We start from the raw sequence: 14,610 nt of genomic DNA, 5'->3' as shown, positions 1-14,610 counted from the left end.
TGATGTTCTAAAGGTTCTCTCTTGGAATGTTGCTGGCATTGCCAACAAATTAGATACAAGTGAATGGGATTCCTTAATAGGTAATAGTGATATTTGCCTATTTCAAGAGACTTGGGCGAGGGAGCCACTGTGCAGAGTGGGTTATGCAGTGTTCGAAATAAATGCGATCTGGTCTGGTAGAGGGAGGCCATCTGGAGGATTGGCCATTTGGGTAGGTAGTCACATTGGATGTAACGCGGAGAGTCTACCGACTCTCTCGCAGGACATACAATGTGTCCTACTTGTAGGAAGGTGGATATCTGACTATGGTTACCCCCAACTTTTTGCCTAGTGTCTAGCTGGTTTTTCGACTTAGTTGGCCTGAGATCCTGCCATTCAGGGTCTCAGGCTGTCTGCTCTCTCTTTAAAATGGACTCCATGTACCCTAGGTACATAACCAATTGGTAAGGATCACCTTAATGGACCCTGTACAGTGTACCCTAGGTACCCAGGGCATAGGTGTACCCTAGGCCTCCCAGGGGCTGCAGCATGTATTATGCCACCCCTGGTCTGGCCTTCCAATCAGACACAACTGGCTGATCACTCAGCTGGGGCAAGGTCGTGTAATCACCCCTTGCTTAGATATAGTATGCCTATATCTACCCTTATATATAGACACATGTGTACCTATCAGTCACTCCTATGGCAGGCCTTAACAATCCTGGAGGCAGAGTGCTTGGTAACATGTGAGATGGTGCTCTAGCATGAGCTGAGCCTGTCTGCAGCTTTCGGAACCATGCCCTTATAGCTGTTCTATGATATAGCCTACCATATACTCTTAAAGTGCCTTATAATCTTAAACGGTTATGGTAACTATGGTTTGGCTTTATCAAAACATGTCGTGTAAGGTGTCTAACACTTTGGAATAATACCCCCATACCATTTCTGGTGATGAGGATATTATTCCTCCCTTCTAGAGGGAGAGACATGTTAAAATCCTACTTTGCTGTTAAACTCTAACCAAAGCCTCAGCATCACAAAATGGATGCTGCTGCCACAGACACGAGTCTGACCCCCTGCTGCTGGGAGTGATCCTGGCAAGGGAGGCTTGGACAATAGGTTTCCTGCTTGGGGAGGTGCTAGCACCCCCCCAGACAGACTTTAGTGTATTGGGGCAGGGTGGGCTGAAAGGAATGAGACATGCCTGGGGCACACAAGGTGTTCCTTGCATAGTCCAGTTCAAACCGGCGCTGGGGCACTCCAGCCCCAGCTCTGGCGCGAAACTGGACAAAGGGAAGTGGGTGTAACCACCCCCTCCCAGGTCCCACCCATAAGGCGTGACCTAGCAGGTATCCCAGCCCCCCAGATTAGTATAAGAGTGGGAGTTGGGCCTCAAGACTTTAGATTATCCTGAACCTGCAACTTGAACAGAAACTCTGGACCTTCGACATTCGACGAAAGAAGAAGACTGAAGAATCTCCCTTGTAGCCAAGGAGTGGCTACCCTGTGCAAACAGGCACCATCAAGAGACTACCCTTTGCTTTGCCCACGTTCTACGAGGAACCGACTGCAGAGCCCAACCAGAGCCTTGACTTCCAGACTTCTCCGACCCTGATCCACATCCACAGCAAAGCTGAGATCCGTGGAGGCGACGAGCGACGTGGGACCGGCTACCTGGGAAAAGTGGCTAGTAACTTAAAGCGCAGCTTCTGAGGCACCCTCGAAGTTGTGCACCGGGGATTGAGAAGCCCCAACCCCAAGCACCATCTGCACCGAAGATCAGCCCCCACACTCCACGAGTCCTGCGTGGGGCCCTTCTGCATTTTCCTGCTTGCCGCGTCTGTCCGGTTGCTTGCCCGCTGGCTGGTGGCCTTTGTGACGACGCTCCCTGAAATCTTCTGCGCTGGTTTGGCTCCTCCAGACTGGCTCCCGCTTCTCTGCAAAGAAGAAGCACCCCAGACCTTCCTGGTCTGCACCAGAAGCAAGTCCTCCGTTCTTCGTGGGTTCCGCTTGCCAAGGCTTGGTGAGTCCTAGTCCAACTTCGACGCCGCCGACAGCAAGAGCCTTCGTGGGACAGCTCGCCTCCTGGTCCTGGTCGTCCCCGACGCTTCCTGGTCCTCCTGGCTGCAGCGACAAGCTTCACCTTCACCTGCAATCTTCACGACATCGCCTGGTTCCTTCCTGGTTCCACGTGGTCACTGGCTAGTGACCTTGACTCTGTCCCTTCTGCTTGCAGGTCTCCTCTCTTCTTGATCCCAGCCTTGGGATCCACCGGACACTCTTCACTGACTGCCTGTCAGCATCTTTCTTCAGGCATCCATAGGAGTCGACGACGAAAACCGACGCATCTTCACCCCTATGCACCCACAGCCTGTGGGCTAGGTAACTTGGGTACTCCGGTGCTCATCAGGATAGTGACTATCCTAGTGTCTAGTTTTCCAGTCTCAACTTCCTAGCTACTCCGGAAGTGTCCTAAATCTATCGTTTTCTAAACTGTACTATTGCTAGTGACTTTTACGCATTACGCGTGAGTGTTTCCACTCTGCACACAAATCCCGTGGGCCTCCCACTTCCTAACTAACGCTAGTGTAGTGTAGCCCCAGCGATTCCCTAGGCCTAGGCCTATTCTATTTCCGTGACAGTGGTCCTTATACCACTTACTTAGTATATGGTTTGTGTGGCCCCTAGGGCCTAACTGTATTACTTACCTGTGTGACTTAATGTATGCTTAAATAAGACTGTGTTGTACTTACCTCTAATCTCATAAAGAGTGCTGAGGGTTTGACTAGAATAAATACACTTTATTTTATATATATATCTGTTGTGGTGTCCTTTCATTTGGTATTCAAGGGATTATATATGGTATCACAGCTGGCTTCACATGCCATTCAGAGTTTAGCCTAAGACTGCTCTTGTCCATGCTACCACTAGGATAGCTGGTCTATAAGGTTGACTTTACAACCAATCACCATAAGGGTATTTGGACTGATATAAGGTGTACACTAGAACTAGTGACATCATACATCAGGCCAACTTCTCACATTGGTGAGCAGCGGTTGGGATCTGAGCTTGCTGTTGTAATACCATTGTAATCTTGAGATACTAAATTGAAAGATCACACAGATATTGTCTAGGTACATATAACATAGATTATAATACTTAAGTCCTACTGGACTTAGTGGTTGTAGGTTGAAGGGAGTAACACACCCTGACTACAACTACTAGAGAGGTTTAGTAGATACAACTAGTGTAGGTAGGTGCACACACCACACCCTCACTAGAATCATGTCCCTGAATGGAGATCACACTGATGCTCCCTCAGGAGAGGAGAATCTTAGACAGGTTTCCTCTAGATATGATGCATTCACTTTCCAGGAGATGAGACAACTGTGTACCTCCAGGAGATTAAAACAGGGTTCCAACCCTACCCTTAGACAGCTAGTGGAGCTTCTGGAGGCCTATGATGCTGAAAGAGCTGCCAAGTATGGTGCCATAGCTGTAGATAAGGGTCTACCCACCACAGAGGAGTCAGATGGGACTTCAGATGAAGAGGTAGACAGCCAGGGCCAAGTAGGAAGACTTAGCCAGGCTAACCTAAGCTTACATGGGAGTTTGCATGGGGTCCCCCCATACAGACCCCCAAGTGGGCTTAACCAGAGAAGCAGGAGGGACAGATCCCCTTCAAGGGAATCCATCCACTCCCATGTCTCTAGCATCTCTAGTGCTTCCTCTCACAGGGGATTGACTTCCCCTGAGAGAAAGGAGCATGAAGCCAGAATGAGGGAAGCTAATCTGAGGATTCAGAGGGAAGAACTTGCCCTTGCCAAGGAGAAGCTTGCTCTGGCTAGAGAGCAAAAATTGTGTGGGTCAGAACCCACTGGTGGCAGCAACATTCCTAGAGATAGGGATAGGTCTTATGACCATAGAAACCTAAGCAAGATAGTCCCCCCATATCAGAATGGGGATGACATCCACAAGTGGATGACTGCTTTGGAGAGGGCCTGCAAAGTACAGCAGGTACCCCAGAGTCAGTGGGCAGCTATCTTGTGGCTCTCCTTTTCTGACAAAGGTAGAGACAAGCTCCTCACAGTCAGTGATGAGGATGCTAACAATTACAAAGTCCTGAAGAGTGCTCTGATAGATAGGTTTGGCTTAACCACTGAGCAATATAGGTTGTTGTTCAGAGACACCCAGAAGACACAGACACAGGACTGGTCTGATTTTGTGGATTGTGCCACTAAGGCTTTGGAAGGTTGGTTAACTGGCAGCAAGGTGCAGGAATATACAGGATTGTACAACTTGATTATGAGGGAGCAGATCCTTAGTAATTGTCAGAACCAGCTTCTCCATCAACACCTGGTAGACTCAGATTTGACCTCTCCCCAAGAATTGGGAAAGAGGGCAGATAAATGGGTCAGGACCAGGATTAGGCCTAAAAATCAGGGTGGTGACCAAAAGAAAGATACCACCAAGCCTCAAGAGAAGGGTGGGGATAAAGCAAAAGAGAAATCTTCCTCAGGGCCCCAAAACTCCACACAGGGTGGTGGGTCCCAAGCTCCCTCCTCTACCACAGTTAAAAAGCCTTACTGCCATGAGTGTAAAACTCCTGGGCATTGGAAAACTGACAGCAGTTGCCCAAGGGCTAAAAACAAAACTGTTCCCCCAACTACTCCTGTCACACCACCTATTACTGTCAGCAGTAATCCCCCAGGTGGTGGGAGTGCCCCCCAAAATTTGGTTGGGGTTTCTTGGGGAACACAGGGGGATCCTGGCTTAGCCAATTCCCCTACAGCAGCTACTCTTGTCTGTGATGGTGGCATGGGGTTTGCCAACTTCACTGCCTGTCCCAACACATTGGGTAGGTACAGACAGGAGCCCTACATCAATGGTAGAAAAGCTGAGGCCTACAGAGACACTGGAGCTAGCATCACTATGGTGGCCCATAGGCTAGTTCCCTCTGAGCAGCTTTTGCCTGGTTTCTCATACCAGGTAACTAACATTGATGGCAAACAGAACAGTCATCCCATGGCAGAGGTATGTCTCAGCTGGGGAGGGCTCACTGGCCCTAAAAGGGTGGCAGTGTCTCCAACCTTGCCTGTGGACTGCTTACTGGGGAATGACCTAGAACTCTCAGCTTGGGCTGAAGTTGAACAAGACACCCATTCTAAAATGGTAGGCCTTTCACAAAAGGGTAGTGGGGTTGTGCCAGCCACAACCCCTGTCCAAGTAGATTTCCTCCCTGAAAAGGTTGGAAGGGCAGTGGTAGCCACAGCCCAGGCAAAGACAGACTTCCCTCTAGAGACTGGCAGAGCTGTGACAGTCACAGCTCAAACCCAAACTGAGTGCCTCCCTGAAAAGGTTGGCAAGGCTGTAATGGTCTCAGCCCATACTCGGACTGACATAGGTGTAGTGAAGCCTGAAACTATGGATCACTCCACACAAACAGAGAGTAGTGGGGAGGAAGAAAAGTCTCCCTCTCCCCAGACATTAGGAAAAGGTCAGCCTCCTCAGGGATCTGACCTCACCGCTTGTGAAGGAACTGCCCCAGAGGTAGCCAGGCCTGGCCTGGCAGAGCCTCTGATGTCAGTGGCCCCTTCCAAGGTGGGACCCAGTCTGGTGCAGGTAGCCTGCCTCTCTCTACCCTGCCTCAGTCAGCCCAGGGCTGCAGAGGTCAGGGAGGCCAGTGGACCCCAAGAGGGCCCCTGTCCACAAGAACCCCCCCATCAAAAGAATGAGGATTGCCTGGCTAGTAGCCCTAGCCAGGTGATGGGTAAAAACATTCCTGAGGGATCCCCTTTACAGGTAGTTAGGGACCTCCCCCAGAGGGATTCTGTTGGGCACAGGCAAACCTGGGACCTTAGGGCCCCAAACCTGACCTGTCCCTCCAGTAAGCCCACAAAAGGGACCCAGCCTCCAGCTTTAGGTAGCCAGAGGCTGACCCTGAGAGCACAGTGCAACTCAGTGAAAGAAAGAAAGGCATCCATGGTGGAGGATGATTGGAGGAAGCTGAGGCCTCACTTTGAGGACACTCACTTCAGTACTCCATCTCAACACCAGCCTTTTACTTTGCAAAGACACCCCAAAGGTAGAGATTCCCTATGGTGGAGACCCTATGATACCTTTAGGATGAGGGATTGCTTAGTGGACCATGAGACAGGGGGTAACCATGCCAGTGCTGGTTCTTCCTTATATGGCCACTTAGGCAATAGAGGCTTACCTTGTCAAGGCCAGCCTTATCTCCTTTCGTTTGGGGGGGGGGTTGTGTAGGAAGGTGGATATCTGACTATGGTTACCCCCAACTTTTTGCCTAGTGTCTAGCTGGTTTTTCGACTTAGTTGGCCTGAGATCCTGCCATTCAGGGTCTCAGGCTGTCTGCTCTCTCTTTAAAATGGACTCCATGTACCCTAGGTACATAACCAATTGGTAAGGATCACCTTATTGGACCCTGTACAGTGTACCCTAGGTACCCAGGGCATAGGTGTACCCTAGGCCTCCCAGGGGCTGCAGCATGTATTATGCCACCCCTGGTCTGGCCTTCCAATCAGACACAACTGGCTGATCACTCAGCTGGGGCAAGGTCGTGTAATCACCCCTTCCTTAGATATAGTATGCCTATATCTACCCATATATATAGACACATGTGTACCTATCAGTCACTCCTGTGGCAGGTCTTAACAATCCTGGAGGCAGAGTGCTTGGTAACATGTGAGATGGTGCTCTAGCATGAGCTGAGCCTTTCTGCAGCTTTCGGAACCATGCCCTTATAGCTGTTCTATGATATAGCCTACCATATACTCTTAAAGTGCCATATAATCTTAAACGGTTATGGTAACTATGGTTTGGCTTTATCAAAACATGTCGTGTAAGGTGTCTAACACTTTGGAATAATACCCCCATACCATTTCTGGTGATGAGGATATTATTCCTCCCTTCTAGAGGGAGAGACATGTTAAAATCCTACTTTGCTGTTTAACTCTAACCAAAGCCTCAGCATCACAAAATGGATGCTGCTGCCACAGACACGAGTCTGACCCCCTGCTGCTGGGAGTGATCCTGGCAAGGGAGGCTTGGACAATAGGTTTCCTGCTTGGGGAGGTGCTAGCACCCCCCCAGACAGACTTTAGTGTATTGGGGCAGGGTGGGCTGAAAGGAATGAGACATGCCTGGGGCACACAAGGTGTTCCTTGCATAGTCCAGTTCAAACCGGCGCTGGGGCACTCCAGCCCCAGCTCTGGCGCGAAACTGGACAAAGGGAAGTGGGTGTAACCACCCCCTCCCAGGTCCCACCCATAAGGCGTGACCTAGCAGGTATCCCAGCCCCCCAGATTAGTATAAGAGTGGGAGTTGGGCCTCAAGACTTTAGATTATCCTGAACCTGCAACTTGAACAGAAACTCTGGACCTTCGACATTCGACGAAAGAAGAAGACTGAAGAATCTCCCTTGTAGCCAAGGAGTGGCTACCCTGTGCAAACAGGCACCATCAAGAGACTACCCTTTGCTTTGCCCACGTTCTACGAGGAACCGACTGCAGAGCCCGACCAGAGCCTTGACTTCCAGACTTCTCCGACCCTGAGCCACATCCACAGCAAAGCTGAGATCCGTGGAGGCGACGAGCGACGTGGGACCGGCTACCTGGGAAAAGTGGCTAGTAACTTAAAGCGCAGCTTCTGAGGCACCCTCGAAGTTGTGCACCGGGGATTGAGAAGCCCCAACCCCAAGCACCATCTGCACCGAAGATCAGCCCCCCACACTCCACGAGTCCTGCGTGGGGCCCTTCTGCATTTTCCTGCTTGCCGCGTCTGTCCGGTTGCTTGCCCGCTGGCTGGTGGCCTTTGTGACGACGCTCCCTGAAATCTTCTGCGCTGGTTTGGCTCCTCCAGACTGGCTCCCGCTTCTCTGCAAAGAAGAAGCACCCCAGACCTTCCTGGTCTGCACCAGAAGCAAGTCCTCCGTTCTTCGTGGGTTCCGCTTGCCAAGGCTTGGTGAGTCCTAGTCCAACTTCGACGCCGCCGACAGCAAGAGCCTTCGTGGGACAGCTCGCCTCCTGGTCCTGGTCGTCCCCGACGCTTCCTGGTCCTCCTGGCTGCAGCGACAAGCTTCACCTTCACCTGCAATCTTCACGACATCGCCTGGTTCCTTCCTGGTTCCACGTGGTCACTGGCTAGTGACCTTGACTCTGTCCCTTCTGCTTGCAGGTCTCCTCTCTTCTTGATCCCAGCCTTGGGATCCACCGGACACTCTTCACTGACTGCCTGTCAGCATCTTTCTTCAGGCATCCATAGGAGTCGACGACGAAACCGACGCATCTTCACCCCTATGCACCCACAGCCTGTGGGCTAGGTAACTTGGGTACTCCGGTGCTCATCAGGATAGTGACTATCCTAGTGTCTAGTTTTCCAGTCTCAACTTCCTAGCTACTCCGGAAGTGTCCTAAATCTATCGTTTTCTAAACTGTACTATTGCTAGTGACTTTTACGCATTACGCGTGAGTGTTTCCACTCTGCACACGAATCCCGTGGGCCTCCCACTTCCTAACTAACGCTAGTGTAGTGTAGCCCCAGCGATTCCCTAGGCCTAGGCCTATTCTATTTCCGTGACAGTGGTCCTTATACCACTTACTTAGTATATGGTTTGTGTGGCCCCTAGGGCCTAACTGTATTACTTACCTGTGTGACTTAATGTATGCTTAAATAAGACTGTGTTGTACTTACCTCTAATCTCATAAAGAGTGCTGAGGGTTTGACTAGAATAAATACACTTTATTTTATATATATATATCTGTTGTGGTGTCCTTTCATTTGGTATTCAAGGGATTATATATGGTATCACAGCTGGCTTCACATGCCATTCAGAGTTTAGCCTAAGACTGCTCTTGTCCATGCTACCACTAGGATAGCTGGTCTATAAGGTTGACTTTACAACCAATCACCATAAGGGTATTTGGACTGATATAAGGTGTACACTAGAACTAGTGACATCATACATCAGGCCAACTTCTCACACTACTCAAGTGGCCTAATGCCTTAAATCTAGCAATCATTAATGTGTATTCCCGCCCTACCAGTGTGGCCATGGAATCCCCCACATTAGACGATCTCACGTGCTTCTTGAGTCGCCTCCCCAATGATCATAAGGTAGTGTTGGGTGGCAATTTTAATTGCCACTGTGAGCCCCTGGAAGGTCTAAAGGAAGGTGCTCTTACGGCGGAAGATGATTCCTGGGGTGTTCCCCCATGTCATTCACCTCATGTCAAAGCTTGGTCAACTCTGGCTGTCCAAATTATGTCCCTAACATTAAACTTTTCTTTAAGGGCATGTAATGGTCGTACCACTTCTGATACTCCCTCTACATGCACTTTTAATAGGAAGAATCTTGAATCCAGGTTAGACTATATTTTTGTAGAAATTAGTCTTTGGCCCAAGATCTTGGACTGTGATCAGAACCGACAGTGATCATAACGCACTTATAATGGATATGGTGCACCCTATGGGTGCTGTTCGATCACTTTCCGCTGAATCCAATTACGATCCTGGGAACTTGGTTCTTAGTTCTAATAGACGTAGGGTCAAATGGGGGAAATTGGCGACTTCAGAGGAGTCCATAAGTAAAATTTACCAGTTAGCGCTCCCCAAGCTAAAAGAATTGGATATATTAATTATGCAGCCAAGAAACTTGGAATTTAATAAGAAGTTAGCTTCAATCCATGAAGAACTAGTGGATGCTTTGGGTGAGGTTTTCTATCCAGAGGCACCCCTGAGGAAAAAAAAAACCTGTATCCCAACCTGGTACAATTCATCCTGTAAAAAGATTAAGTCTGAACTAATAAATAGTGTTAAAATAGGCTCGGATAAGGGCAAAGTGGCTGAGCTCAGACGGAATTACAAGAAAGCCATGGCATTGGCGCGCTCAGAATGGGACTGGAATAGATGGCAAGATCTCACATCAGCACTTGAAGCGAAGGACCTGAGAACATTTTGGTCCCTGGTAAACATCGGTTCAACAGAACCCAAAGCCGCAATGGAGCCAAACATTGCAGCATCTGTATGGGAGGCCCATTTTGGCCAACTCTATCAAGAACCACCTCGAAACGATAATGATGGGGACGCGTTTTCCACTGTTGCCTATGATCCAGCATTCAAATTGGAATTCACTCTTGTTGAGGTGCTCAGTGCAATTCAGGGTCTGGCGAGGGGCAAGGCCCCTGGTCTCGATAGGTTGCCTGGCGATCTTTTTCGTCTCCATCCAGAGATATGGGGCCCTTACTTTCTCATCCTTTTTAATGCCATTCTGGGTGGGATGGAGATTCCCTGTACTTGGCTGGGGGCGGAGATAGTGCCTATTTTTAAAAAGGGCTCCCCTCTTCTCCCAGCCAACTACAGGCCGATAAGTCTCATAGACGTCCCCCAAAAAATATATTCACGCCTCCTCCTGAACCACCTTACTCAGTGGATGGAGGAAAATAAAATCCTTAGTCCCCTTCAGGCTGGCTTCAGGAAAAACACGTCCACCATGGACCAGATCTTCCGTCTCGTTCTCCTTTACAGGAAAACTGTGAGTATCGAGAGGGGAAGGCTGTACATGGTGTTCGTGGATCTGAGGTCAGCCTTTGACCTGGTTCCCAGGAAGAAATTATGGGAGACTTTAAAGGAATTGGGTGTTCCGATCCATCTATTGAATGCCATCATCAGGCTCCACGAGAACAACTTTGCACAGGTCAGGTATGGGAGGATGGGAGCACTGACATCAAAATTTCCGGTCCTTAGAGGGGTCAGACAGGGTTGTGTCCTTGCGCCAACCCTGTTTTGCCTCTATGTTAACAAAGTCATAGAACATCTCGACATTGTTAACGACAATGATGCCCCATCTCTGGCACGCAGGAGGGTACCCGCCATTATGTTTGCGGACGATACCCTCCTGCTGTCCAAATCCCTGACGGCGATACAACGGATTTTAGATGGATTTGGTCTTTTCTGTAGGCAATATGGCTTAGAAATTAACACAGGGAAGACCAAGTTCATGATATTTAATCCATCACCTAAAACCAGACCTAATCCAATTTTGAGCTCAGAAAGACTGGAGAGGGTGAAATCATTCCAGTATTTGGGGGTAACTCTTCATGAGAATTTATCTTGGGAACCCCAGGTTATAAGAAGCCGGTTAAAGCTGTCCCAACTGTCGGGGGGAATTTTGAAGGTGGCAAATTCCTCTACTTACAAACCTATTAGCCCGGCAGTTGAGATGTACAAAACCCAAGCGAAAGCAGCCGCAACTTATGGAGGAGAACTCTGGGGGTATAAAGTGGGTGTAGGAATTGTCAATGTAGAAAATAATTTTCTAAGGCGCCTTTTGGCCCTTCCTCGTGGCACACCCCTTCTCCCCCTTAGATTAGATATGGGTCTACCCTCTATAAGAGATGATTTGGAACTAATGCCATTAAGATTCTGGCACAGGCTCTGGTCTACTGTTGACCTCATATATTATAGGCAAGAGCTCCTTCATGTTATGAAATTGAACCTCTGCAATAAAATCCCGTGGCTGGCCTCTATAAAGAAAGAACTTTACCGGCTGGGACTCCCCGAATTATGGGAGTCCCCTGAACAAGGCTGCCACAGGGTCTCACGCAAACGCCTTGTGGGTATATATAGGGAGAAATGCTTTGCTTCCCTGGTCTCTGCTTCCAACAAAGGTATTCTGACTGATCGATTCTTGGAATTCAAGGATTTTTATCAGTTTGAAGGGTTTATGGATATCATCTTCCCTATTTTAGCCAGAAAACTGTTTATTCAGTGGAGGCTAGGGACACTCCCCATTAAAACCTTTACTTATAATTGGTCAAAAAGGACTGATAAAATCTGCCCAGGTTGTTGTATCCACAATGAGGAAGAAACTCATATTTTATTTTTTTGCTCAGCCTATAATAGACCTAGGAAACACTGGATAGTTCCACTATGTAGAAACCTGGGCATAAGGAGTCATTTGCACTCGTTTAGAATACTGAAAACGAGCACTGCCCCCCACATAGTCTTTGCAGTTGCTAAATTTCTAATGGCTATGTGGCAGATTAGGTCTAAACTACTCAAAGTTTGACTTTTGTGGCAAGGAATTTAAATTTTCCCTTGAAATCTGACATTTTTTATATACTGCTTTTAGTAATCTTATCTACGGTTTTTACTATAAATGTTTGTTTTATGATGCTATTGTATATCTGTATCTTTTATGGCCTAATTGGCCGAAATAAAGAATCATTTGACTTGACTTGACTTGGCTTATGCAGGTATACCCTCACATGTAATATTCAGCACCATGCTTTGGGCTGTCAGGCCTGCTGTAGGGGTGACTTACAAATTTCCCATGCAGTGTTTCAGCGCTCTGTCCATCATCTCCTTGTGTTTGCTTTGTTTGCCCTAAGTTGGCAGGGTATGCCCAGACGTGGTTCCCTTGCTCACTTTGCCACTGTATTCAAGCCAGCCTGGGTGATGAGGGGTGTTACCCCGAAACCGGTCCCAGGATGCTTGTTTTCAGTCCAGGGAAGACCTGGCTTGGCAGTTCGGGCTGGAATGTTCCTATGAGGCACAGGGTCAAGACTGATTTGCATATAGCTGTGTCTGAACTGGGTTGGCAAAGTGAGCTAAAGAACAATGATAGATTCATCCCAGATCTGTGACAAGGGGGTGAGTGTCTGAAAAGTTTCAGTACTCCGTCCATCATCTCCTTGTGTTTGCTGTGTTAGAGGACATGGCGCACAGTGCTGTGTGGCATGTTGTGTTTTCACTTTCATCTGCACCAACACACGCAGCCTGCAATATCAGTCTTGCATTTGTTTGGTGAGGCACAATTTTTGCTGCTGCCCTTAGGGACCCTCTTTAGTACCTCAGGCCCTAGGAACCAGGGGTACCTTTTACTAGGGACTTACGGAGGGTGCTAAAGGTTTTGCCAATTGGGGAAACAATTGTACAGTTTTGGTAAAGAGCTCTGGCACTGAGAACTTGGTTAGCACAAACCCAGTTCACTCCCAGTCGAAATCACCTCAGTTACTAGGCAAAAATTGGGGGTGACCATGTTGTCAAAAAGGGCTACTTTCCTACAGCCAGTCTTTCTTCCCTCCTTCCTGCCAGAGTTTCAGTGATGGCTGGGACAGCCCTGCTTCTCTATTCCATCATTCTGAAGAGTCTCCTTCCTGCAAAAGACAGTCCTTTTTCCAGTCCTGCCCAGGCCAGTTCTGCCTCTTGCTTCTACCCTTTCTAAAAATGTCAGTCCTGTTTTAGAGAGTTCAGAGAGATAATTGCTATTGTGCAGTTCATTCCAGAGTCTGTCTCATATAATTTGCAAAAGGTGCTATTCTCTGTTTTCAATCCATACAGGGGACACTCTGGTCTGGTGGTTTCAGATTTCCCAACCCACACCTTACTTATTATTAGCTCAAAACTAAGTTAGCATTTTGTTTTTGCTGCACAAAAATCTCAAGATCTTGTTTGAAAATTGAACCTGCTCAGTGACCTTGTAAAAGCACTTCAAGTGCTGATTTAAAATCAGATTTCGACCTTTACTGCTCACGAGAGGGAGTAATTTGTGAAACTGATGTATTTACATGGACATGGCTAATATGTTACACTTGCTTTACAGTGTCACTCAGCATGTCACAGTTAAGACAAAGAAATGTCACGCATAATAATGCTTAAAAGATGGAAATGCCACACATAAGCAATCTGAAAACTTAGCAGCTATGTTGAAGTATCACTCAGTGATTTAAGTTAAAATCAGAAATCCATTTGGAATATGATATCAAAATTCACTTTCATTGTTTAAATTGACCTCTGTTTCATTTTTTCTTTTTTCCAAAAGTTTATTCCTGCTCTCTGGCGTTTTGTACCTGTGATTTGATTTTTAAGAGAATGGGCGTGGATCTGAGCAACATTGAGAGCCTCCACACGGACGAGCTGAAGAAGCTGTGCATGAGAGAGGACAGAAGGTGGCAGAAGGGGGGCAAGAACATGGAGTGCCCTATAGCTATCAGAGTCTGGGAGCAGGTCCCTCTGCTGTAGGCCCACACACAGTAGTAAGAGGAGGATGGAGCAGGTGGAGGATGAAGCAGAGGAGTAGGAAGAAGTGGAGGAAGACCTTGCTAGTGGGGGAAGTGGTGCCCACAAGAGTTAGATCACTTGCCTTATCCAGAGCAGAGAGCAGTGTGTTCTCTTGCAGCTTGACCCAGAGTTGGAGCACAGACAAGCAGAGAGAGCTCTGAGGTTTCAACTGGCAACCTTTGCCCTGGAGGAAAAGGACAATGGCATTGGAGAAAAAGAAACTAGCATTGGCTTTGGAAGAGAAAAAGGCCTTGTAGATAATGAAGACAGCAAGAAAGAACTGAACCTGAAGGCAAAGAAGGTCTCGGAGTCCAGTGATGATGGTGGCACAGACAATTAAGTGCTTAGAGGAGGTAAAAGGGTTCATTTACCCAAAGACCTGTTGCATAGACACTCAAAAACAAAGGCCTGAAAAGCACACCCTAAGATAATAATTTTTCAGTTCCACATTAGTGTAGATTGATCACTGTATCCAAGTCACATATGCTTGTCAAAGGAGAGTGGAAAAAAATCAGTTCCATCAATCAACGATCTTCATTAACAACAAAT

The sequence above is a fragment of the Triturus cristatus genome, chromosome 4_2 (assembly GCF_964204655.1).
Source record: "Triturus cristatus chromosome 4_2, aTriCri1.1, whole genome shotgun sequence".
Classification (NCBI taxonomy): Eukaryota; Metazoa; Chordata; class Amphibia; order Caudata; family Salamandridae; genus Triturus; species Triturus cristatus.
The sequence above is the reverse complement of the archived record's forward strand: the minus strand, read 5'-3'. Positions refer to the sequence as shown.